General features: G+C 42.2%; 1 protein-coding gene across 1 annotated transcript in view; it reads left to right on the top strand.

Annotated features, from left to right (window-relative positions):
* Positions 1-288: 288 nt before the first annotated feature.
* The window catches only part of rgs3a (regulator of G protein signaling 3a), a 256,992-nt gene continuing 232,446 nt past the window's right edge, over positions 289-24,834 (top strand). Inside the window, exon 1 of the mRNA XM_072694696.1 lies at positions 289-478. The gene's annotated coding sequence lies outside the window, so the exon portion shown is untranslated. The remainder of the gene's footprint in view (positions 479-24,834) is intronic.

Raw genomic sequence — 24,834 nt, 5'->3', positions numbered from 1 at the left:
GTGTAAGACTGCTTCTACAGAGCGGTAAATAATATGAATGAGTGCTGGGGTCTGAGACACGGGACAGTTGGTTCAGGTCAGTGTGGGGGAAGTGAGGGATTAAAAAAATAGAGAGAGGGAGAGGGAGAGGGAGGAGCTGGATGAAAGTAGGCTGGACGTAGCATGTACACACACACACACACACACACACACACACACACACACACACACGTCAGAATCGAGTGCGTTCACTCCAAATAGCTCCTGCTCTGTGGGTTTTAAGAGTTAGAGGCGCTTTACCTCTCTCTGCTCACGTCAGGACACTTACACATACACACTCACTCACACACACATACACACACACACACACACACACACACACACACACTCACGCACACGCGCACACACTCCCACGTGTGTATCCTGGCATGCCGTGGCTGTGTGTGAGAGTCTGAGGAGGATGGCTGTGTGTGTGAACCCTCAGACAGGCAGAGATTAGGTGAGTTATCCCTCTCTGTGTTTCTCTGTGTTTGACAGGAACAGTGTGTGACAGTGTAATTGAGTGTTTTCCAGCCGTTTGTGTCGCTGCGCTTTGTGGAGAAGAGTGAGGGCTTCTTCTTTGAATGGCTTTTGAAGTCCTTTCTGAGAGGGGCTTTATACCCCTGCTCTCTCGTTATGCTGTCTAGACTGGATAAATTAGTCGTGAGGACTCTTATTGTCTGCGGAATTTGACTGCCTAAATAGATTACAGCACCACTGCTGCTAATAACACACAACCCTCCACTGCGCACAGCTGAATCAGGGCTGATGTTGTGGGTTAGAGGTGAAACTGCTGGAAATGTCATTAGTGCTGGGCGACATATTGCATGTACCGATTTACTGGCATGCCGTAATACTGTTTTTTCGATATACACTATATACATGAATTTATTCAGCTACTTTGAATTGCATCCTTTGCACACACACATAGCTTGTCTAGTCCTTGTAGAGAAGTACTGCCAATAGAAAAGGAGCAGATAAGCATGAACCTATTGTCATTATGCCTAATGCCAGGTGTAGGCTAGAGGGGTATAAAGCCCCCCAGCATTAAGCTGTGGAGGAACTGTGCTCTCTGGAATGATGGTGGTGGAGCTCCATCCAATACTTTTGGGTTAAGTTGGGGAGTTGGGTATGATGATGATGACATTTTGACCTCACTAACACTCTTGTCACTTAATGCAATCAAATCCTCACAGCAATGCTCCTTTACAATAGTAGAAAGCCTTCCTCCCAGGACAGTAAAAGCAAGAGAAAGTATTCTTAACACTCTTGATTTTGGGAGAAACAATGAATAAGCAGGTGTCCCAATACTTTTGTCCATGTTGTATTTTTGATAATAGGTAATTAGCACAATATCCATGATATTACCTATACAATAGTGGCATTTTTACATATGGCCAATGTCAGACAAAAGCCTTGTATCTCCAAAATGGCAACTTTACAGGAGAAGGAAAAAAACCTTCTTAGCTTCGATGTGAAAAGATTGTATTCCAGGTGATTTGGGGGCATTTCCATTGGCCCATTCATCATGACATTTAGATACAATGTAAAGAACAACTGCTAGATTAACATTATTCCAAAAAGTGAAAAATAACAGCAGCAATATGCTGTAGATATACAGCACTAATAATCACATTATCTAAAAGCAATGAGAGGGTTTCTACTGTAGAAGCTCTAGATCTCATCAGAACAGATGCAGCTGAACATAAATTCAGTAAAAAGGAGAAACAAGAGCTTCTCATTCTGAAGAAAGAAAGTAGTGAGATCTTGTCGGCGAGCTAGTCTGAAGAACAGAGCTCGGTTTCTCCAGGATTCTCCTGGACACCCCCCAGTCCAGCCAGCACAGCGTGGAGGATGTGTTCAACTCCATCAGCAGCAGCAGCAGCAGCAGCTCACCTGATTTACCATCATTAAGCCCTGATTTACCACCAAACCAGGTGTTGATCTGAGGAGAACTTTAAATAATACTAGACTCCATGAGGAGAACTTTGGAGGTGTTGTAATGAAGAACACAGTGATGAAGAACCACCACCACCACTTTCTGTATTCATTTTATACATATTTACTCAAATAACTTTTGCACTGTACTCAATATTAAGGATACAGCCATACATTTCATTTGCTGGACACTTTAGATTGTTTAGAAAGGTCAAAACACATAAAAACTGAAGCTCCTTTCAGGAAATGTGTTTTCTGTTTGGTTAACGTTTACATTGCAGCGCAAGCTTACATTTACAGTCATTTGCAGTAGTGCAACACAAGCTTATTACCTGTTAAGTTAATGCACAATTATGTACCATTTGTCCATTAAAGCAGCTGCAGGATCATGCTGATGCTCCACTGACTGTAACGGGGAGAACGGCATCTCCGTCATTCCCACTCCGGGCCGGAGAGCTGCTGCTGCTCTGGAGCTCTGGTGGTGGTGGAGCTGCACTATGAGACCTCTCTCTCCCTAACCCAAGTCATATCAGTGTAAAATCCTGTAGTATTACTCTACCGCCTCAGCCCACATGCTTCTTTACCTTCAGATGCTGCTTCTAGAGCTCTCAGCCTGTCCAGAAATGCATGTGTACAGCTGTCTGTCCATGAGGGGGGCGCACTAAACACGAGTTGTCCTCTCCTGTAGGGGATCCCAGGAGCAAAAATGACCAGTTCTTGCCTAGTGCTGCTCTATTACCACATAGTGTCATGCCTGGATGCCAGGCTTGGTTAAATGTATCGATGTTGTCTAGTAAGACATGTAAGTGCATCCCTCCACTCGCAGCCTCTTCTCGTACTTCTCCATGAAATTTTAAATTGTTGATCCTCCTTGCAGTAAAAAAGTGGGACACACTTCTCCTTTAATTCATTTATACTGCAGATTACAAATGCCAGTTACAACACAGTGTGTGTGTGTGTGTGTGTGTGTGTGTGTGTGTGTGTGTGTGTATGTGGCCAAGAGAAGCATCTGTGTGTTTAGATGTCTTAGTCTATGATGCTGTCAATTAAAAAAAAAAAACAGCGTTGCCTTTCCCATGGCAGACTGGGGTTCGATTCCCATCACGCTATACTGACAAGGGTCCTGGGGTGAGATTCCTACATCTACATACTCCTCCCTGTGTAATATGAAGGAAAATAAAAGACCCCTCCACTAAAAACAACCTTACTGTAGACAAGTGCAGTGTAGTAACACTATATGGACAAAAGTTTTGGGACACCTGCTCATTCATTGTTTTTTTTTCCCCAAAATCAAGGGTATTAGCCCATGTCTGCTTCATGTTTATCTGCTCCATAGAGACCTATTTTTTTGGCAGTACTTCTCTACAATGACTAGACAAGCTGTGCATGTGTGTATGTGCATTTATACATCTGTGTACAAACACAATAGGTGCAATCTAAAGTAGCTGAATGCATTCATTAGAAGGGGTGTCCATAAACATTTGGACATGTAGTGTATGAATATCCAAATGTTTGTGGACACCCCTTCTAATGAATGCAGTCAGGTACTTTAAGCTGCCACCATTGCTGACACAGATGTGCAAATGCACATACACACATGCACAGCTTGTCTAGTCATTGTAGAGAAGTACTGCCAAAAGAATAGGTCTCTATGGAGCAGATAAACATGAAGCAGACATGGGCTAGAGGGGTCAAATCCTCACAGCAGTGCTTCTCTAAAATCTAGTAGAAAGCCTTCTTCTTCCCTGGACAATAAAGACAGTTACTTTAGTTTTTTTTTTTATATCCCCTTTATTAAGGACAAAACAATGCATGACCAGGTGTCCCAATACTTTTGTCCATATCACAAAGCTAGGAACCACTCTATCAGATACTAGCACTGCCTGTTTTTCGCTTGTCTGTATTGGATATTATCAGCAGTAACAGTGTCCCGACAGAGCCGCAGATTTGTCTGTTATTCTGCTCCAGTGAAACACAGAGCCCCGAGTCCCTGTGGGCTCCCTCCTCCAGAGAGACTCAGGTGAATTAACGCTACAGTAGATGTTCGAGCAGCGCATCCCAAAGGCTACAGACGGGAGAGCCCCGGAGAGACGAGCCAAATCGATCTGCTGGTGAAATTCTCCATCATTAGCTGGCAGAATGTCTTCTACAGCAGTACGAGGCTTTGTTCTAACTCCACTACGATACAAATGAAGTTGCGCTGGGTGTGTTTTCGTCTTTTTGAGCACAGTCAATAAATCAGTCCTGCTGGATTAGCACTTTGAAAAGTTTCAGTGAGAGGCTCTAATGATGGCCCAGCCAGTTATTTTCTGGCACTCGATTCTGATCCAAGTAACTTAAAAGAAAGATTAACTGAAAAAGCGACACACCAAACACACACACACCAATAAAAGGCGAATGTTGCAAACAAATAATTGAAGTCCGGCACAAGAACCTTTCTAGAAAGAGCAGAAAGCATCAGGTATCAGTGGCTATGAGGCTAATGTAGCTAACATGTAATGGAAGTCTATGTTACCAAAACCTTTCCAGAAGACATAGAAGGGATCAGGTACTAATGGGTATAAAGCTAACATAGTAGCTAGTATGTATTTGAAGACTGTCACCAATAATCTTTCTATACAGGGCAAAAAGGATCAGGTGACAGTAGCTATGAGGCTAATGTAGCTAACATTTAATGGAAGTCTATGTCACAGAGAACCTTTGCAGAACATACAGAAGGCATCATGTACCATTGATTGCAAGGCTAATGTAGCTAACATGTAATGGAAGTCTATGTCACCAAGAATCTTTCTAGACAGGGCGAAAATGATCAGGTAACAGTAGCTACAAGGCTAATGTAGCTTATATTTAATGGATGTCTATGTCACTGAGTACCTTTCCAGAGGAAATAGAAGGCATCAGGTACCAGTGGCTATGAGACTGATGTAGTTAACATGTATTAGAAGTCTATGTCACCTAGAAATCTAGAAAAGGTGGAAAGATTAGGTAATAGTAGCTACGAGGCTAACGTAGCTAACATTTAATGGATGTCTATGTCACAGAGGACCTTTGCAGAAAGTACAGAAGATATCACATACCATTGATTGAAAGGACCATTGAAAGGACACTATTATTAAAGATGCAAATGCAGCGGCGAAGGCGGCAGGAGAACTTGCAATGGTGTATGTTGGCATAGCAACGCATCATCATTTGTGTTAGTACAAAACGGGCTAGTACGCTAACATATTATCCTACTAATGTACTAACCTGTTGAGAGAAATATGCTCCTTTCTAATGTCACTTTTAAGTCTCTGAAGATCCAGTCTCCTGACTCCTGAATCTGCCTCCTGTATGCCGAATTTGGGTACATAGACTATACCTTAGATTATTAGTGAGTAGGAACGCAAGAGGTCTTCTAATATTTCCAGCATCCCTTGAGGTTTTGTTATTTTTTTGTTAATTAGCTCTAAACATCCATTTAAAGGATCGTTAAAGGTCTAAAGGCACCCAGTTTTACATCTGCCGTCCTTCCAGCCACGATGGTTTCAGTGTTTCACTTAGGTAGTTCATCTCGTAGTGTGACATTAAAACACCCAGAGTTACTGTCAGCTTTGTAGACCTTAAGATCAGCATTGGCACGTGGAACTGTTAGAAGGTCTTCAGTTCAAGTCAGTTTAATGCTGCTCCAGTTAACAGCATGGTCACACTGTTGACTGTAAAAAGCTATAAATAGCTGGAATTCTTCAGGCTGGTATTTCTCTCGTTGGCTTTTGCTAACAGTAACAGTAAGGTCGGTGTAAATGTACAGTATGGGGCTGGTATTCCTGTTGCCTGTATATGTGTATACTGTAATTCCAGTATATACAGTAATAACCTCTGTGATATAAAATTCTGGTATTATTCTGTAAATAGGGATGTTCTATCTATATGTCTGTCTGTCTATCTATCTATCTATCTATCTATCTATCTATCTGTCTGTCTGTCTGTCTGTCTATCTATCTATCTATCTATCTATCTATCTGTCTATTTGTCTGTCTGTCTGTCTGTCTGCCTATCTATCTATCTATCTATCTATCTATCTATCTATCTATCTATCTATCTATCTGTCTACCTGTCTGTCTATCTATCTATCTATCTATCTATCTATCTATCTATCTGTCTACCTGTCTGTCTATCTATCTATCTATCTATCTATCTATCTATCTATCTATCTATCTATCTGTCTGTCTGTCTGTCTATCTCTCTATCTATCTATCTATCTATCTATCTATCTATTTGTCTGTCTGTCTGTCTATCTATCTATCTATCTATCTATCTATCTATCTATCTATCTATCTATCTATCTACCTGTCTGTCTGTCTGTCTATCTATCTATCTATCTATCTATCTATCTATCTATCTATCTATCTGTCTGTCTGTCTGTCTGTCTGTCTGTCTATCTATCTATCTATCTGTCTATCTGTCTAGCTGTCTGTCTGTCTATCTATCTGTCTGTCTGTCTGTCTATAGATTCTGTGATATAGAATCCAGATATTATTTTGTGCATCTTCCTATTTACAAAATGTGAGAAAAAATGGTCAGTCCACAGCAACTACACAGACTTCTATACAAACTGGTGGGACTATTCTTTGGTAATAGAATTTGCTAATGTTTTACTTTAAAATGCCTAAAATGAATGACCATAATTCAGATTGTTCAGACTGGATCAGACCTCCCTGAGAATGATCCCAAATTCTGTGTAGAAATATCCGCAGAGGGCTTTGTCATCCACTGGCCACCGGCTGAGTGTCCAGTGAGGTGTGGCCTATGCGTTTCTGCTGTTCTCTTACTATAGAAAGTTTCCTCTGTAGTGATGAATGGTGTTTCTGCTGCTGAGCCTGTGTCCCGTTACTTCTGCAGTGAATAAAGACACTCTATAGCCAAGCAGGGAAACTGTCTCCATTCATCATCTCTCTGTGTGAAAGGGACGGCTGAATCGACAGTGGCCTCGAAGTAAAGGCCACTGACTGGGGAGCATTTCAGTGAATCTGTTTTGTTGGGGTTGGAGCTGAACTGCCCGGAGTGTTCATGCTGTAGACAGGATCTTTTAACCCTTGGAGTTCTAGACTAACTATGTTCTAGACTTAAAATCTAGACTAAAAAAAGTATTCAGACACCTGCCCATTCATTGTTTCTTCCAGAATTCGTCCACTACTGTCCAGGAAAGGCATCCTACTAGATTTGGAGCTGTGAGGATTTGATGTGAGATCAGGATGTTGAATGATCACTACCCACGTCATCCCCAAATCCCAAGTACTCAATCCATAGAGCACAGTTCTACTGCTCCAGAGCTCAATGCTGGGGGGCTTTATACCCTCCTAGCTCATGCCTGGCATTAGGCAGCATGGTGCCAATAGGTTCATGTTTATCTGCTCCAGAGAGTCCTATTCTATTGGCAGTACTTCTCCACAAGGTCTAGACAACCTGTGTGTGTGCATTCACACATCTGTGTCAGCAATGGGTGCAACTGAAAGCATTCATTAGAAGGGGTGTCCACAAACATTTGGACATTTAGTGTATTTTTACTGGTATGTAAGCTTTCAGACTGCTCCTCACTGCTGCGGGCTGGGAATAATGTCCATTAACAGCCTAAGGGAATGCTCGGAAGTTGCTCTCTAATAGACGTGTTTTAAAATCTGGTGAATATAATAATATACATGTTTTTTTGGTGAACGGTCCGTAGGTTTGAAGTGCGTGCTACTGTAAACTCATGTAGCCCTTTTTCTTTCCAAATTCTATTCATCATTTAGCATCTGGCAGAATGTAGGGCAAGTGCTGTTCTTACAGACACACTGACATGGGTTCCCCTCACTCGCTTTCCCTTTCTCTCTCCCCTGCCTCTATCTCTCTCTCTCTCTATCTATCTCTATATATATATATATATATATATATATATATATATCTGTCTGTCTGTCTGTCTGTCTATCTATCTATCAATCTATATATATATATATATATATATGTCTATCTATCTGTCTGTCTGTCTGTCTATCTATCTATCTATATATATATATATATATCTGTCTGTCTGTCTGTCTATCTATCTATCTATATATATATATATATATATATATATATATATATATGTCTATCTATCTGTCTGTCTATCTATCTATCTATCTATCTATCTGTCTGTCTGTCTGTCTGTCTGTCTGTCTTCACAAAATGGGATTTCAAAGAAGAAATGGAGAAAAGAAATAGGACCCCCTGTAAAACCCTAGCAGATTAACAGCACTTAAAACTTCAAATCTTCAAATGACAGTAGAGCATCAATCTCCACTCGCTTCAGATCTGAAAACATCCACAGGCGTTTGTGTCCATCCTTCCTCTGCGACAAGACAACTAAACTCTGTGGGCCCAGACCTTAACATCATCAAATGTGTTTGGGAGGACTCGGACAGTAAGAAGCATCTAGATTAGACTAGTCTAAGACTGAACTTTGGAGGTGTGGACAAACCTCTTTGCAGATTTCAGAACTCCCCCACCATCATGTTTAACAGATGTGGTGCTGTGCTTTGGATCTTGGGTAGGAGGTGTGGAAAGATCTCCCTGCAGATTTCTGCAGAAACACTGAATGTGAGTGTTGAGGTGTTGAGGCCTCAGAGTTATTTTCTGTTGAATATGTTTTTGCACTGGTTCTGAAAATTAAGAACTCGTACTTAATGAGTTTTCTGGCTGGAGACTCAAGTGAAGGGGCTCTGACTTTTTCACTGCACTGTATCTATCTGTATATCCATCCATCCCCATCACTTGCTCTCTCTCCTTCTCTGTGCACCGAATGTTTGACACTCCTCCAACGTCAGTCTTACTCTCATAATCTAATCTGTAGTTATGTAAGCTGCTCATCCCTGTGTTGTTTCCGAATCACCTCCATCACTGGCGAGTGCTCAGCTGCACTACATGTTTATCAGCATGGCATTTGTTATTGGATTTCTAATACTGATATTAGTTTTATTATTAGATTTGATTTCATTATTTGATTTTGAGATGCTGTTTCGGTTGCCTTACCTAAATGACCTTGTTGTTTTTCTCTAATGCAGTAGCACCATTACCTGGAGCTGTGATGTAACTAGATGGAAATGTGCAGTTTACAAAGCCATAGTTTGGCCAAACATCTAATTTAAACAATATTCCCTCTTTACGTTAAATGTAGCCAGTCAGCCAAAGACATGCTTGGTGTCTGAAGTTTGCCTTTTACACTGGAGCTACAAGGCTAATGTCGCTAATGTAGCTACAAAATTATGGAAGCTTATACTTCACCATATAGCAAGGTGCTGATTGCAGGCCTAAGAGATCACTCATGGCCATGATGTAATAGAGTGTGATGATATGTATGAAGCAAACTTATACTAAATGGACAAAAGTATTGGGACACCTACACATTACACCTACAGGAGGTTTTCTAGCACCCCATTCTAAACCCATAGACGTTAATATGGAGTTGGTCCCGCCTTTACAGCTCTAACAGCAGCAGCAGGTCTGGAGCTCTGCAGCTATTAGAGACTTTTCTGCACTCTGACCTCAGCACTCGGCCCTGACCCTGCTCTGTATGTAACTTTATGTGGTCTTGCTGAGCTGCTCTCTGTGGTTCCTCCTAAACGCTTCCACTGTTCAATAATAACACCACTCACAGCTGATGGAGGAAGATCTAAGAGGGAGGAAAGTTCACCAGCTGACTTCTTGTTGTTGGTGCAGCGTTGTCTCCTATTACATACAGAACCACGCTGGAGTTCAGTGAGCTCTTTAGAACCTCCCAGTCTTTCACTGATGTGTGGAAGAAAGGCAGACTGCGTGGCTAGAGCCTTGATTTTATACAGCTGTGACAACGGGACTGAATAATATAACTGAATTCAGTGATTAAAAGGTGTGTCCTAATACTTTTATTGGGATATAGGCTATGTTGGCTGATTGATTACATTTAAGGTAAAGTGAGAATTGTGTTTTGTGCTGGATCTTTCATTTTAATGTGGACTTAGAACCTTAAAGGATCAAACCTCAAATTCAGATGATCAGTATCTTGAAGCTGGGAGGAACCTTTGTAAAACTAGACTTGCATTGGGTGGATTTTTGGGGGGGAGGAGCTTAAAAATGCTACTGTTAACTTGCCTGCTGTTATTAGTATATATATATATATATATATATATATATATAGAGAGAGAGAGAGAGAGAGAGATCAGTGGCTAGGCTACCAGTCAGGATTGGCGGCCAGTGATGGAGGAAGTTATGATAATGTATCTTTTATAAACAGCTTGCCTAAACGGCTGTATAAACTCCTCAAAAAGTTCAGCAAACTGAAGACCCACTTCTTCCAAAAGCACTGAGTAGAGCACTGGCTTCCTGTAGCTGCTACCCACATCAGATTCTGACCCTGACGCTGGCCTACAAAGCCAAGACTGGACCAGCCAGCCCCTCTGTACTTGATGGCGATGGTCAAAACCCCGATCTGCTCCAAGAGCTCGGCTCGACCCCCCATCCTTTAAGATCCACAGAAGACGAGCGTCCAGACTTTTTTCTGTCCTGCACCAAATGTTGGAACGAGCTTCCCCTGGGAGTCCGAACAGCAGAGTCCAACGCTTGCTGTCTTCAAACCCAGACTGAAGACCCTCCTCTTCTGAGAGGACTTAGGCAGAGTGTAGAGTGTGTTAGGGTCTCCAGACTGACCTCTGTATTTAGTAGAGTCTAAGCTTAGAGCTATCCTCTGGATTCTAGCCGATACAAACTAGCTGAGGGTATTTTCTGAGTGAACAGCGAAGAGCTTCTGTAAGTCGCTCTGGAGAAGAGCTTCTGCTAAATGCCATCAATATAAATGAAAATGTAAATGTAGAGCACTAATATCTATTGAGTGCATGACTAAGCACTTTTGTAAGTCGCTCTAGATAAGAGCATCCGCTAAAATAAATAAATAATAACTATCAAATGTGAAGAAATGTAAATGTAAACATAAACACAACATAGATTCTGTCAATCCGAGGAGGCTAAAGGAAGTGAGGCTGCACTACAGACCCCTGTCTCATCAAAATTACAACTTTACAGGAGAAGGAAAAAAACACCTTAACTTTCAATTGAAGTCAATGTAAAAATATTTTAATCCAAGTCATTTTGGAGCATTTCTATTGGCCCATTCATCAAGAAAGTCTGACACAATGTAAAGTACAACAGCCAGATGCAGATTATGTCAAAAAGTGAAAAACAATGTTTTTTGAGTGACAGCCTTGATATTAAACACTAGCTTTGTGCTGGAATGGCTTTTTAAAGAAACCCCCTAACCCCCTAAACCCCCTCATCAAACTCTCTCATCAAACTGTCTCCAGCTATAACACGTCTATGTTTGGCTTTAACCGGGGAAACGGTGGCTGTAAACCATGTGTGTGTGTGTGTGTGTGTGGGGGGGGTATTGGAAGGAAAATGTAACCTACTTGTGATTTTGGTCAGTGTGTCATGGTCCGCTGCCTAATCCAACTGGCACGACACACAGCCAGTCACACACTGCCCAGAGCGCTGCCAGGCTGCCGTTTTGTGTGTGTGTGCGTGTGTGTGTTTTGGAGCGAAAGTGGCTGGCAATGTGGGCCCACTCCAGTGTTCCCTGGAGAATAAGAGACAGTCGTGTGTAAACACAAGATACATGGCACACACTGTGACATTTGCAGAGGTGTGTGTGTGTGTATTTAGTTTTGGTTGTTTTGTGCAGCCTACACTGAAACTGAGCTGAATTTACTTGACGTGTGTATTATTTCAGTGACACACAATGCACCCGTTGTGTGGGGCGCTAGACGGCTCCCGTTACCCTGGAGCGCACGTTCGTCGGCTGTTTGCAGAATCTTGTGATTCAGGCAGTGTGTGTTTAACTGCCTGCTTAGCATTAGCATACTTTGCGTTGCTGGACGAGGTAGGCATGGTCATAGTCGAATTTAATAGCTAATATGCTGTGTGTGCTACACACACGATTTGGACAAAAGTATTGGGACACCTGCTCATTCATAATTTCTTCTGAAATCAAGGGTATTAAAAAAGAGTTGATCCTGCTTCTGTTGGAGTAACTGTCTCTCTGTCCAGGGAAGAAGGTGTTCTATTTGAATTTGGAGGAATATTGCTGTGAGGATTGGATTGCATTCAGCGACAAGAGCGTTAGTGAGGACATCCCACCTCATCCTCAACTCTCCAACTCATCCCAGATCATTTCCAGAGAACACAGTTCTTCCACTGCTCCACAGCTGAATGCTGCTAGGGGGTTTTATACCCCTCTATAGCCCACAACTGGCATTAGGCAGCATGGTGTCAATGCATTCATGTTTGTTGATCTGCTCCAGAGAGTCCTAATCTATTGCCAGTACTTCTCTACAGAGACTAGACAAGCTGTGTGTGTGCATTTGCAGATGCAATGGGGGGCAACTTAAAGTAGCTGAATGAATGCACTCATTAGAAGGGGCGTCCACAAACATCTATCTAGCACTCAGGCCGTTAGTATCTAGGCTCTCTAGCTCTCTAGCTGATACTTGCTAATGTTATGACATTATCCTTTAACCTTCAACACACACTTCTGCATCCTCATTCGGCCCCTCTTCAGATACCCATGGGTGCTGGTTGTGCGTCAGAATGTCAAGCGCTGGTTAGCATGTCAGTGGGCTGGCTACTGTAGCTTATCCTTTGCGATCTGTGTGGATGCCCAAGATCAGGCCTGAAGTGTCATAATGACAGACAGTGAGTCAGCAGAAGGCCACCTCACCCCCGGCTTGCTCCTCTGCTGGCCTGTGTGTAACTCAAAGGGTAACTCTGGCCTCCAGGGGCTGGCATGCTCAGATCCAGAGCAACCGAAGCATAGACGTGACATTTCTGACTTGTTCTGTAGTTCTTAGGACTGTCGCGTGTTACACTGCTTTTGAATGCCTTGTTTGGTTGTATTCGGCCTGTTTGTCACATGGAGTCCTCATAAAAGGAATAGTTTAGAATCTTAAATGGACTTTAATAAGCATTGTAAGTAGCAGCAGCCACCTTTAAGTGTGAATTTAGTCAGTAAACAGCCATGTCAAATATTTAGGACATCCCCTGAAGAGCTGTATGTATTTTCATATTATAGTTGGCTCCATGACTTGGAAATTCTTGGCAATGGCAATTCTTGACTTGGCAATTCCCATATTATACTCTGCAATTGGGGTGTTGGCAAAAATGGCTTGGGCCAATTCCCATATTATACTCGGCAACCAGGGTTTTGGCAAAAATGATTCAGGTCAATTCTCATATTTGGTCTGAAACCACAATGTTGGTGAAAATGGCTTGGGCCAATTCCCATATTGTACTTGGCAACCGAGGTGTTGGCAAAAATGGCTTGGGACAATTCCTATATTATACTCTGCAACCAGGGTGAAGACAAAAGTGGCTTGTGCCTATTCCCATATTATACTTAGCAACCAGGGTTTTGGCAAAAATGATTCAGGTCAATTCTCATATTTTGCTCTGAAACCACGATGTTGGTGAAAATGACTCAGGCCAATTCCCATATTATATTCTGCAACCGGGGTGTTGGTAAAATTGACTTGGGACGATTCCTATATTGTACTCTGTCATCGCCATCATATACGGCATACAGATAGCAGCTGGAAAGGGATTTCAGAATGTCTCAGAACCGTTAGAAATCAGCTGTTCCATTGTTCGCTAAATCATTTACCAGTGTGAGAACATTTAAAACACCTGCCAACATGACAAAGTCTCCAAAATGTCTTAAAATGTCTCCTAAAATGTCATTACAGTAGCAGGTAGCAGGTAGCAGGTAACCCTTGCTGTAAAAAAAAACACATCAGAGTAAGACTACAGTGTTTCAGAGATCACCTAGTAGTGGTAGTACATTGTCCGTCTGGAGGCTGGTCTCGAGACCATAAATGAGTGGCCTTGGTCTCATCTCGGTCTCATCTCGGTCTCATATCGCTCTCATCTCGGTCTCATATCGCTCTCATCTCGGTCTCATATCACTCTCATCTCGGTCTCATATTGGATTAATCTCGGAATAATCTCGGTCTCATATCGATCTCATCTCTGTCTCATATCGATCTCATCTCGGTCTCATATCGCTCTCATCTCGGCCTCATATCGGTCTCATCTCAGAATAATCTTGGTCTCATATCAATCTCATATCGGTCTCATCTCGGTCTCATATCAATCTCATCTCGGTCTCATATTGGTCTCATCTCGGAATAATCTTGGTCTCATATCGATCTCCTATCGGTCTCATCTTGGTCTCATATTGATCTCATATCGGTCTCATCTCGGTCTCATATTGATCTCATCTCGGTCTCATCTCGGTCTCATCTCGGTCTCATATCGATCTCATCTCTGTCTCATATCGCTTTCATCTCTGTCTCATATTGATCTCATCTCGGTCTTATCTCTGTCTCATATCGCTCTCATCTCTGTGTTATATCAATCTCATCTCTGTCTCATATCGCTTTCATCTCGGTCTCATATTGATCTCATCTCGCTCTCACCTCTGTCTCATGGGGTGAGGTGGGCTCGAAAATAGTGAAGTCCACTGCCACCGTACACCGGGTTGCAGAACCAGTGTACAACACTGTTTGTGACAAAAGTGAACCACAGGTTCAAGCGGACACTCATTTCTCACGTTCGGTCTGAGCTTACTAACCTTTCTGAAGCTCACTATGTTCAAGGTGAGAAATCAAGGTATATCTTTCTTTGCCTACAAGCCTACAGCTTTCTATGGTCTGGATATGGAGTGCTGGCACACGTCAAGACTCTAACTGTTCTAACTGTTCCAAAAGACAAAGGTTTTTCATAGGGTGTGCTAACTTCTTCACGTGACTAGATAACAGTGAGTTATGCAGTGCCAGAAAACACACAAGCAAGTCTATTAGAGAGAACCGAACAACCTGATACACTTGAACATGCATTCTTTTAACATCTGGATCCTCTGATGTGGTAAAACGTGAGCTCTGTGTAGACGCCTGGAATGGGAGTTATGTCGAACTGTGCCGAATAACCACAATTATGACATGCAAATGTCCGACAACCTTCAAATATTTGGTTATCAGACCATGAAATTCCTTATTAGTCACAGTCTAACTCAAAGCAGGAGATTATGTTCCCGTCTTCCATATTTTTCCCATGTGAATGTTGGGAGGCCGATTCCAAACAAGTCCTTAAAGCCTACACTGAATGTTTCACTATAAGCACGCAGTCTGAGTTACCTCTGCTTGCCTTCTGTACGTCTCTAAATTTAGGATGTGGCAGCTTGGGTCACGTGTTGCTTGTGTAAGCGGGAATGTCGGAATGGGCTTTTCAGATTAATTTTGGTGAGATGTGTAAGTAGTTTAGAGGCAAGGACAGAGCCAGCTGTTGGCCACAGGCTTGTGGAAGTGTGGAAATGTGTGTGTGTGTTTGAGAGATGTGATGCGGAATGACGCCAGATGTGCAGCCAGATTCACACCCTCATTATATTACATTACATTACATTACATTTCTTTAGAACGTGTCACCACTATTCAGTCTGATTTGAATGATTGGATTTGAATCAGAATTATTGTTGAAAAACGCTGATTAAACAAATGTGAGGGAACTGTTTACTGGGGATGTAACCCAATAAAGATCCAGATACGGTAAGTATCAGATACGAATGGGAGGAGCAAAGTGGTTATTATACTTGGCAACCGGGGTATTGGGAAAAGTGTTTCGGGCTGATTCCCATATTACACTCGGCAGCTGGGATGTTGGCCAAAAAAAACGACTCGGGCCAATCCCCATACATTCTGACATGGCCAGGGTGTGCATTTATACATGGTGGGTATTCCTTTATGTAACACTCCAGGGCTTATTGCACCCATTATGATGTATTACTCAGTAACTACAGGCACTTCTGTACAAACTGGTGGGGCTATTCTCTGATAGTAGAAGTGTGTATTAACACTTTCCGTCTGCCATCGGGCCATAGGCTGTTTAAGGGGTTAACCAGGGTAGTGGCATTGAGATCACTACACTACTACACGCTAAATAGCAACAAGTAGAGAACAGATACAGATACACATACATTCAAATACACTTTAGCAAGAGCAAACATACAGCTCTGGAAATAATTAAGAGACCACTTCATTTTATTTCTTAAATCTGCATCTCTACGTGTTTGGCAGTTATTGTATTCCAGGCATTTCATCATACAAAGCTGAGTTAGCTGAATCTGCAGACTATGAATGGCACAAAGTCCCAACAGCAATGCGAAAGACTAGTGGAGAGCCAAAGACATGAAAGCTTGGCAGTCAAGCTTATTTCACCAAAGTGATTTCTGAATGCTCTCAAATTATTATTATAATCATTTCTTTGCATTATTTGAGCAGTTATTTTAGAGCAGTTGTCATTTCTGCAAATAAGTACTCTAAATAACAATATTTTTATTGTTGCCCATGGTTTATGGTTTTATGAAATACAACGCAAAGGTTCCTTTTTTGTATAAAAATGAATTTGAATTCAATCAAATAAATGAACAAACTGCTCCAGTCGAACATGTTTCTGAAGATCGTTCAGTGTGAAAGCTATTCTACGACCGAAATATTGGAATATCCCATTTTATACAGTTATTTGAATGTAAAAGACCTGTTTGCAGACAAATATGAAAGAAGCTGACCAATAATGGCTTTATACACAAAAGTAACACAGTGTATTTGACGCTGTCATGAAAGTAGAACCCAACAACTCATTTCATATAAATCTCAGTGCAGCAAGATTATTAACCAAATCCAAATTTACTGTTTGAGATGCATCTATTCCTGACACAGATCTAAAATCAAAAGATGTGTTCAAAATCCACGGAAGACGAGCGTCCAGGCTTTTTTCTGTCCTGCACCGAAGTGGTGGAACGAAATTCCCCTGGGTGTCGAACAGCAGAGTCCAACGCTCACTGTCCTCAAACCCAGACTGAAGACCCTCCTCTTCTGAGAGGACTTGGGTGAAGAGTAGAGTATTATGGTCTCCATATTGACTTGTGTTTAGTAGAGTCTAAGATTAGAGGTATCTTTAAACTATTAGTCTATTCTAACTAGCTGAGGTTATTTTTGGGTAAATAGCAAAGCACTTTTGTAAGTCGCTCTGGAGAAGAGCGTCTGCTAATTTCCTTTAAATGTGACTGTAAATGTCTAACATTAGTTAAATAGTAGCTTCAACTATTTCTTTTCTAACCTGTCGAGTAAAGCAAGAACCCCAGTTTTAATTTTAGCCTCTGAACCATGTGTTCGACATGCAGTTAAAAAAGAACGATTCTCATCTAACATAAAACCCAAATATTTATAAGAGGAAACTAATTCTATTGGTTTAGATAAGATAAGATAAGATAGTCCTTTATTAGTCCCACAGTGGGGAAATTCTCAGTGTAACAGCAGAAAAGGGATAGTAAGACACTCAGTTACAGAAACATAGATAAATAATTTACACTATATACACAATATAAATAAGAATTAAAAAAGCAATAACAATATTATTTACAGCAAATGACTCTTAATTGCACATGGAGGGGGGGGGGGGTATTGCACATAGTATTTTTACATTGAGGGATGTATTCCCTGAGCATGTGTGTGTAGTTAAGTGTGTGTGTATGTGGTCCGCCGGGAGCAGTGCTGGTTGTGCAGTCTGACGGCAGCAGGAAGGAAGGACTTGCGATACCGCTCCTTCACACACTTGGGGAAAAAAAATGAAGTGTGCCTCCTAATGATATTTGTGTGTACCACAACAACCACATGACAACACTCTGGAATGTGACCCTGCACCGAACCCTCAGATTTAAGGGTTAGGTTAAGATTAGGGGAAGGTTAGGGTTAGGATTAGGATTTAGGATTTATTCAAGGGGAAGGTTAGGGTTAGGGTTAGGATTTAGGATTGATTCAAGGGGAAGGTTAGGGTTAGGGTTAGGATTTAGCGTTGATTTAACAGTAAGATTAGGTTTAGGATTAGGATTTAGCGTTGATTTAACAGTAAGATTAGGTTTAGGGTTTAGGGTTTGGATTGATTGAGGGGGAAGGTTAAGTTTAGGGTTAGGGTTAGGATTTTGGGTTGATTTAATGGTAAGATTAGGGTTAGGTTTAGGGTTAGGATTGATTCAGGGGGAAGGTTAGGGTTAGGGTTGATTTAGGGGGAAGGTTAGGGTTAGGTTTAGGGTTAGGATTGATTCAGAGGGAAGGTTAGGATTAGGATTAGGATGTAGGGTTGATTTAATGGTAAGATTAGGGTTAGGTTTATGGTTAGGATTCATTCAAGGGTAAGGTTAGGATTAGGATTAGGATATAGGGTTGATTTAATGGTAAGATTAGGGTTAGGATTTAGTATTGATTCAAGGGGATGGTTAGGGTTAGGATTAGGATTTAGAATTGACTTAATGTTAAGGTTAAGTTTAGGTTTATGGTTAACTGAAGGTTAAGGTTAGGTTTAGGGTTGACTGAAAGTTAAGGTTAGGGTTTGGTTTAGGGTTAGGGTTGATTCAGGGAAAGGTTAGGTTTAGGATTAGGGTTAGGGTTGATTCAGGGGAAGGTTAGGGTTAGGGTTTATGGTTAGGATTGATTCAGGGGAAAGGTTAGGTTTAGGTTTAGGGTTAGGTTTGATTCAGGGGAAGGTTAGGGTTAGGATTAGGATTTAGGGTTGACTGAAGGTTAAGGTTAAGTTTAGGATTATGGTTAGGGTTGATTCAGGGGAAGGTTAGGGTTAGGGTTAGGGTTGATGTAAGAGTAAGGTTAGGGTTAGGATTAGGGTTGATGTAAGAGTAAGGTTAGGGATAGGATTAGGTTTAGGTGTAAGGTTATATTCAGTAGACTCTAAGTAGCCTCTAAGAAACACCATAGCAACTCCATTGCAACTGCACAGTAAAAAAAAGGTAGTGCACCCTCAATTGGTATCAGTGTGTGTGTCACCTGTTGATCCTGAATAAGGTATTCATTTTGGCTGAGGTCCCTAGCGAACACGTAGCGCCACGGCTTCTCTGGAGGCAGATTTTAAAGAGTTAAAAGGTCAGAAGAGAAAGGCTCTGAATGGAAATCTCTGAAAATACTCTCAGCTCTATTCTATTCAACGTTCATGTTTTTGCATCATTCCTTCCTCCCTCGTGAAGCCAACTGTAATCAAATCTGATTTCATTTCGGCTGTGCCCGTGGGTGTGTTTTCATTTGCCTCACGAAACCCATTTGTGGTATTTTCACATCGTGCTGAACCACAGCTGTTTGTCTGCTGCCTCTGCCTTTTTTCATTTATGCAAAACGAGGGCCAAAATCATTGCTTCTGTTTTCTTCTTCTTTAAGCTTCTTTCTGTATTTTTTTGATGAAGCTGAATTTGCATCTCATCCCCCTTCCTACACAGGAACACACACGGCCAAATACACTGGCCTCCAGCTCTGCAACTGTTTATTTTATGTTGGTCCTGTTTGAGTTTACATTCCCAGTGTAAGTATAGTCCATTCCAGAGGTTAAATACACACTACTTTAAGTGCTGGGTTTGGTGGGGTTGGGGGGGGGTACAAAAAGCTCAGCATTTTTTATTGTGTGTAGTCAGCAAAAAGGCCATGCCTGATTCAAGCCTGAGCGTTTGGTTGATTTTCCCCTTAAAAAGTCTATAGGCCACCAGCGGGCCGAATGTGCTGTTACACACTTCTAATACCAGAGAATAGCCCCATCAGGTTGCACAGAAGTCCCTGTAGTTACTGAGTAATACACCTTAGTGTGTGATAGGCCTTGGAGTGTTAAGGGGTTCGAGTTTTAAACACCATATAAACAGTGACTGGCCTGCTGTGTCCTCAACAATATATCTGGTTCTAAGATTTTGTCCCTCAGATTTGTCTGGTTCTGTGACTGTGTCTTCACATGCTGTGTGGTTCTGTTTATTGTGTCCTCATAATCTGTGTAGTTCTGTGATTATGTCCTCACAGGCTGTGTGGTTCTGTGACTGTGTCCCCACAAGCTGTGTGGTTCTGTGACTGTGTCCCCACAAGCTGTGTGGTTCTGTGACTGTGTCCCCACAAGCTGTGTGGTTCTGTAATTGTGTCCTTACAATCTGTGTAGTTCTGTGATTGTGTCCTCACAGTCTCTGTAGTTCTATGATTGTGTCCTCACATGCTGTGTGACTCTGTGATTGTGTCCTCACAGTCTCTGTAGTTCTGTGATTGTGTCCTTACAATCTGTGTGGTTCCTAAACTGTGTCCTCAAAAGCGTGATTGTGTCCTTACAATCTGTGTGGTTCCTAAACTGTGTCCTCAAAAGCTGTGTGGTTCTGTGATTGTGTCCTCAAAAGCTGTGTGGTTCTGTGATTGTGTCCTCAAAAGCTGTGTGGTTCTGTGATTATGTCCTCACAAGATGTGTGGTTCTGTAATTGTGTCCTCACAAAATGTGTGGTTCTGTAATTGTGTCCTCAAAAGCTGTGTGGTTCTGTGATTGTGTCCTCAAAAGCTGTGTGGTTCTGTGATTATGTCCTCACAAGATGTGTGGTTCTGTAATTGTGTCCTCACAAAATGTGTGGTTCTGTGATTGTCCTCACAGTCTCTGTAGTTCTGTGATTGTGTCCTCACAATCTGTGTAGTTCTGTGATGTGTCCTCAACAATATGCATGGTTCTACGATTTTCTCCCTTAAATTTTCTGTTATTGTGTCTTCACAAGCTGTGTAGTTGTCACAATGTTTTTCCTCCTTTAACACCTTTCATGAAAATCACACGTTGGGTCTCTTTCTGATGGTAGATGCTGTCCTTTGACATCAACTATGGCAACAAGAGCTACCTGTAGATACCACATTCAAGAGCAGACCAGACTAAAGGTCTGAGGTTTAAATAAGACAGACTCCTTCAGAATAATCCTCACTAACCATGTTCTGACCATCTGCAGCTGATGTTCTTTCTCCTCACAGGAAAATCAGGAATTTCTATGAATTCAGTTTTATAAATGATGATTAAAGATGTTTCTTCAGTTGTGTGAGTTTAGTTAGATCATCTCCATCTCTCAGTATTGATCACATGAAGATCAGATGTCCAAATATTTCAATATATATTCATAAACACAAAGGTTTTCATGGAGTGTCCTCATTTTTTCCAGATGACTGTACCTATTATCTGTCCCATTCTATGACCGTGTCCCCACAATCAAAGCAGTTGTGCGAGTGTCTCTACAGTCTGTGCTTTTGCCAGACAAAAACAGCACAGATTTAATTTTAGACCATCTTTCCATTTGTTCGCAGAAGAGGAGATAATTTTGCAGACATTTAAATTTTTTTATAAATGTTTTTTAAAATGTTTTTTAAAGGTTTTGTATAAAAACTCTTTATTTTACAGGAAAATCAGGAAAAATAAGACAGAACCTTTTAATACAGAATGTGAATTGAAATCACGGGTATTTAAAGAGTTTCTCTGGCTTTTGTTGGAGTAACTGTCTCTACTGTCCATATGAAAAAGAAGCCTTCTACTAGATTTTGGAAGGAGCATTGCTGTGAGGATTTGATTGCATTCCGCGACAGGAGCAGCGTTAGTGAGGTCAGAATGTTGGATGATCCCCATCCCACATCATCCCAAAAGCACTGGATGAAGCCAACCATCCATCATTCCATTGCTCCACAGCTCCTCAATGCTGGGGGGCTTTATACCCCTCTATAGCCCACGCCTGGCATTAGGCAGCATGGTGCCAATAGGCTCATGTTTATCTGCTCCAGAGAGTCCTATTCTATTGGACTATTCTAGACAAATGATGTGTGTGCATTTGCACATCTGTGTCAGCAATAGATACATCTGGAAGTTTTTTGGGCATTCATTACTCACTATCATTACTACATGTGTAATAATGGATGTATATTAATATTGATAATCCTATAGCAGCATGAAAGTAGAAACTCTGGATGTCTTTGGGAATATTTCGAGGGGCGAGTTTGGACCTGTAATTTGAGGAACCACGAGCAGGCCTGTATTTACCTCCTCCAGCTGTGACCTTTAGCTCAAGGGACCAAAGCTAACATAGTGGGACAGCAATAATTTCTCCTCTATATTTACTGTCCTGCTTTATGCCGTACCAAACCCCTCCGTTTTAGCTCTGCTCCGCTGCGAGCGCTCCTTCTTTCACCCCTTACGCTCTCCATCAAGGCTTTATTTGTTTAGGTGTGAATGGCCGAACAACAGTGTCACGGTGTCAAGTGAGTGAAAGTCACTGCTGAAAGCTATTGCTCGCTCTCTCTTTCTATCTCTCTCTCTTTCTCTCTCTCTATTTCTTGAGTAGTTTATGGCCACCTTGACTTGGGACAGCTTTGTAAACTCGCTTGCTCTTTCTCTCTGGCCTTCCTCTTCTTTGCCTCTTCTCTTTCTCCTGTATTTGGAGGAGTGTTTCTTGGCAGAGGTCTCGGAGCTCGGTTGCCAGTTGCTCTCTGTCACCCGGTTAAATCCCGGTGATTTATGTCTAGCCATACAATGGTTCCTTTTGGTCCGGACCCACACAGGGTCACCTCCCGAGGCTGCAGGAACTCCTTTCTGAGCTTTGATTAAAGTGGGATTTTCTCGTTCCCATCGGTTGTCGCGGAGATGTCGTCCTCAGCGCGTTTAGAGACTTTAGAACTTTAACACGAGCGTGGAAAGGAGAGAGAGGAGATATACAGAGGGCCTAACCTCATTACTGCAACTCACAAGACCAGTTCATGCCAGGACTGAGTCCCAGGACAGAGACCAGTTCATGGCATTAGAGGGAGGAGGAGGAGGAGGAGGAGGTTGGCACTGGTCTTTGGAATTAAGGTTGATCGTGGGAGCTGGTGGAAAGGGAGAAAGAGTGAGAAAGTTAACCCCTTCAATTAAAAAGTGGTCATTTAGTCTGGAGAGGGGAGCAAGGTGGCAGGGGGAAAATTCTGGGGGACTTCTGGCTGGGGGGCTGGAGCAGTTGCATCCCTGCTGTTTGTGGATGACCTGGAGTTGGCCGTGTCTAAGACCATGGTTGTATACCAGAAGAGGATGGCATGCTCCCTTAAGATAGAGGTTGAGAACCTACATAAAGTAGAGTCATTGTAAGTCTGGAGATCTTGTGTCTGAATCATGAAGCAAAGCTCTTGATTCACTGGTCAGTCTACTTTCCTAGCTTCATCTCTGGCCACAAACTCATGTAAGGTCACTGGGCTCGCTCTCCATAATAGCCCAAGGAGCTCTGATATCTGGTATCAGGTTCGAAATCAAGAGGTGACCGGTTCTCTTTTAAGGATGACCCCAGTTCACTTCCCTTTGGAGGTGTAGTTGGCTCAGTCAACTAGGAGGAGACCCCGAGGAAGACCCAGGACCCACTGGATTGGTTATGCACACTACATGTCCAGATATTTGTGGACACCCCTTCTAATGTTTGGTTGCACCCATGGTTGACACAAAGGTCTAGTCCTTGTAGAGAGGCAGTGGCAATAGAGTAGGACTCTATGGAGCAGATAAATTAACATGAACCTATTGGCACCATGCTGCCTAAAGCCAGGTGTGGGCTATAAAGCCCCCCAGGATTGAGCTGTGGAGCAGTGGAAGAACTGTGTTCTCTGGAATACAATCAAATCCTCACAGCAGCACTCCTCCGAAATCTAATAGAAAGCCTTCTTCCCTGGTTTTTAATACCCTTGAGTTCAGAAGATACAATGCAGGTGTCTCAATACTTTTGTCCATATAGTGTATTTGGCAGTTTCTGATCGCTGGCTGGTTTACACAGTGTGTTTATTGATTTATTCACAATAAAATGATGCAATTCAAGGATCACAACATCTTCTCTGGGCCAGCTGAAGACAGCCGTACTTAGTATTTGCACAGACATGGCAGAACATTAGCATTCTGTACGAGAGCAATGAGAAATGCGTTCGGAGCTCGGAGGGAATGAGCTGCTGATGTGGGGTTTTCACTCACTGTTTCAGTAACGATTGGCTTCATTTGAGGTTTGTGCCAAAGCAGTTGAGAAAAACTGTGAGAAAAACTTTTTGGGCCAAAAACCCTCTTAAAGCTGTTGTAAAACCATTTTCAGGCAACAGACATTCTCATAATCAATATTTTATATAATCTCCACTGTCGGTAGAGTTACTTTAAAAATGTATTCTGTTACAGATTACACCCTCTTAAAACATGCAGTTCAAGCTGGTTTCAGATGGTCTAAGCTGATCTTTGATGGTCAAGGTGGTTGAAATGCTGCTCATCCAGGGGAAAACATACCCTATGATGGTAAGCAAGTTCTTGACCAACATAGTGTATGTTGCTTTGGTCATGCTGGTCATGTTGGTTGACCAGATTTGTCATGCCAGTCATGCTGGTCAAATAGCTTGGTGATGCTGTTTAACCAGCTTGGTCATAGTGGTCATGCTGGTCAACCAACTTGGTGATGCTGATCATGCTGGTCAACCAACTTGGTGATGCTGATCATGCTGGTCAATCAGCCTGGTGATGCTGATCATGCTGGTCAACCAACTTGGTGATGCTGATCATGCTGGTCAATCAGCTTGGTGATCGCTGATCATGCTGGTCAAACAGCTTGGTGATGCTGGTCATGTTGATCGACAAGCTTAGTCATGTTGGTCGTGCTGGTCAACTAGCTTGATCATGCTGGTCAACCAGCTTGGTCATGCTTTAGACCAGCTAAACCAGCTAAATCATGCTGGTCAACCAGTTTGGTGATGCTGGTGATGCTTTTGGTCAACTAACTAGTCTTTCTGGTCAACCAGCTTAGTCATGCTGGTTGTGTTGGTTGACCAGATGTGCCATGCCAGTTGTGCTGGTCAAATAGCCTGGTGATGCTGGTTAACCAGCTTGGTCATGGTGGTCATGCTGGTCAATCAGCTTGGTGATGCTGGTCAACCAGCTTGGTGATGCTGATCATGCTGGTCGACCAGCTTAGTCATGCTGGTCATGTTGATCGACAAG

The sequence above is a fragment of the Salminus brasiliensis genome, chromosome 1, assembly GCF_030463535.1.
Source record: "Salminus brasiliensis chromosome 1, fSalBra1.hap2, whole genome shotgun sequence".
Taxonomy (NCBI): Eukaryota; Metazoa; Chordata; class Actinopteri; order Characiformes; family Bryconidae; genus Salminus; species Salminus brasiliensis.
This window is presented reverse-complemented; position numbering and strand designations above follow the sequence as displayed.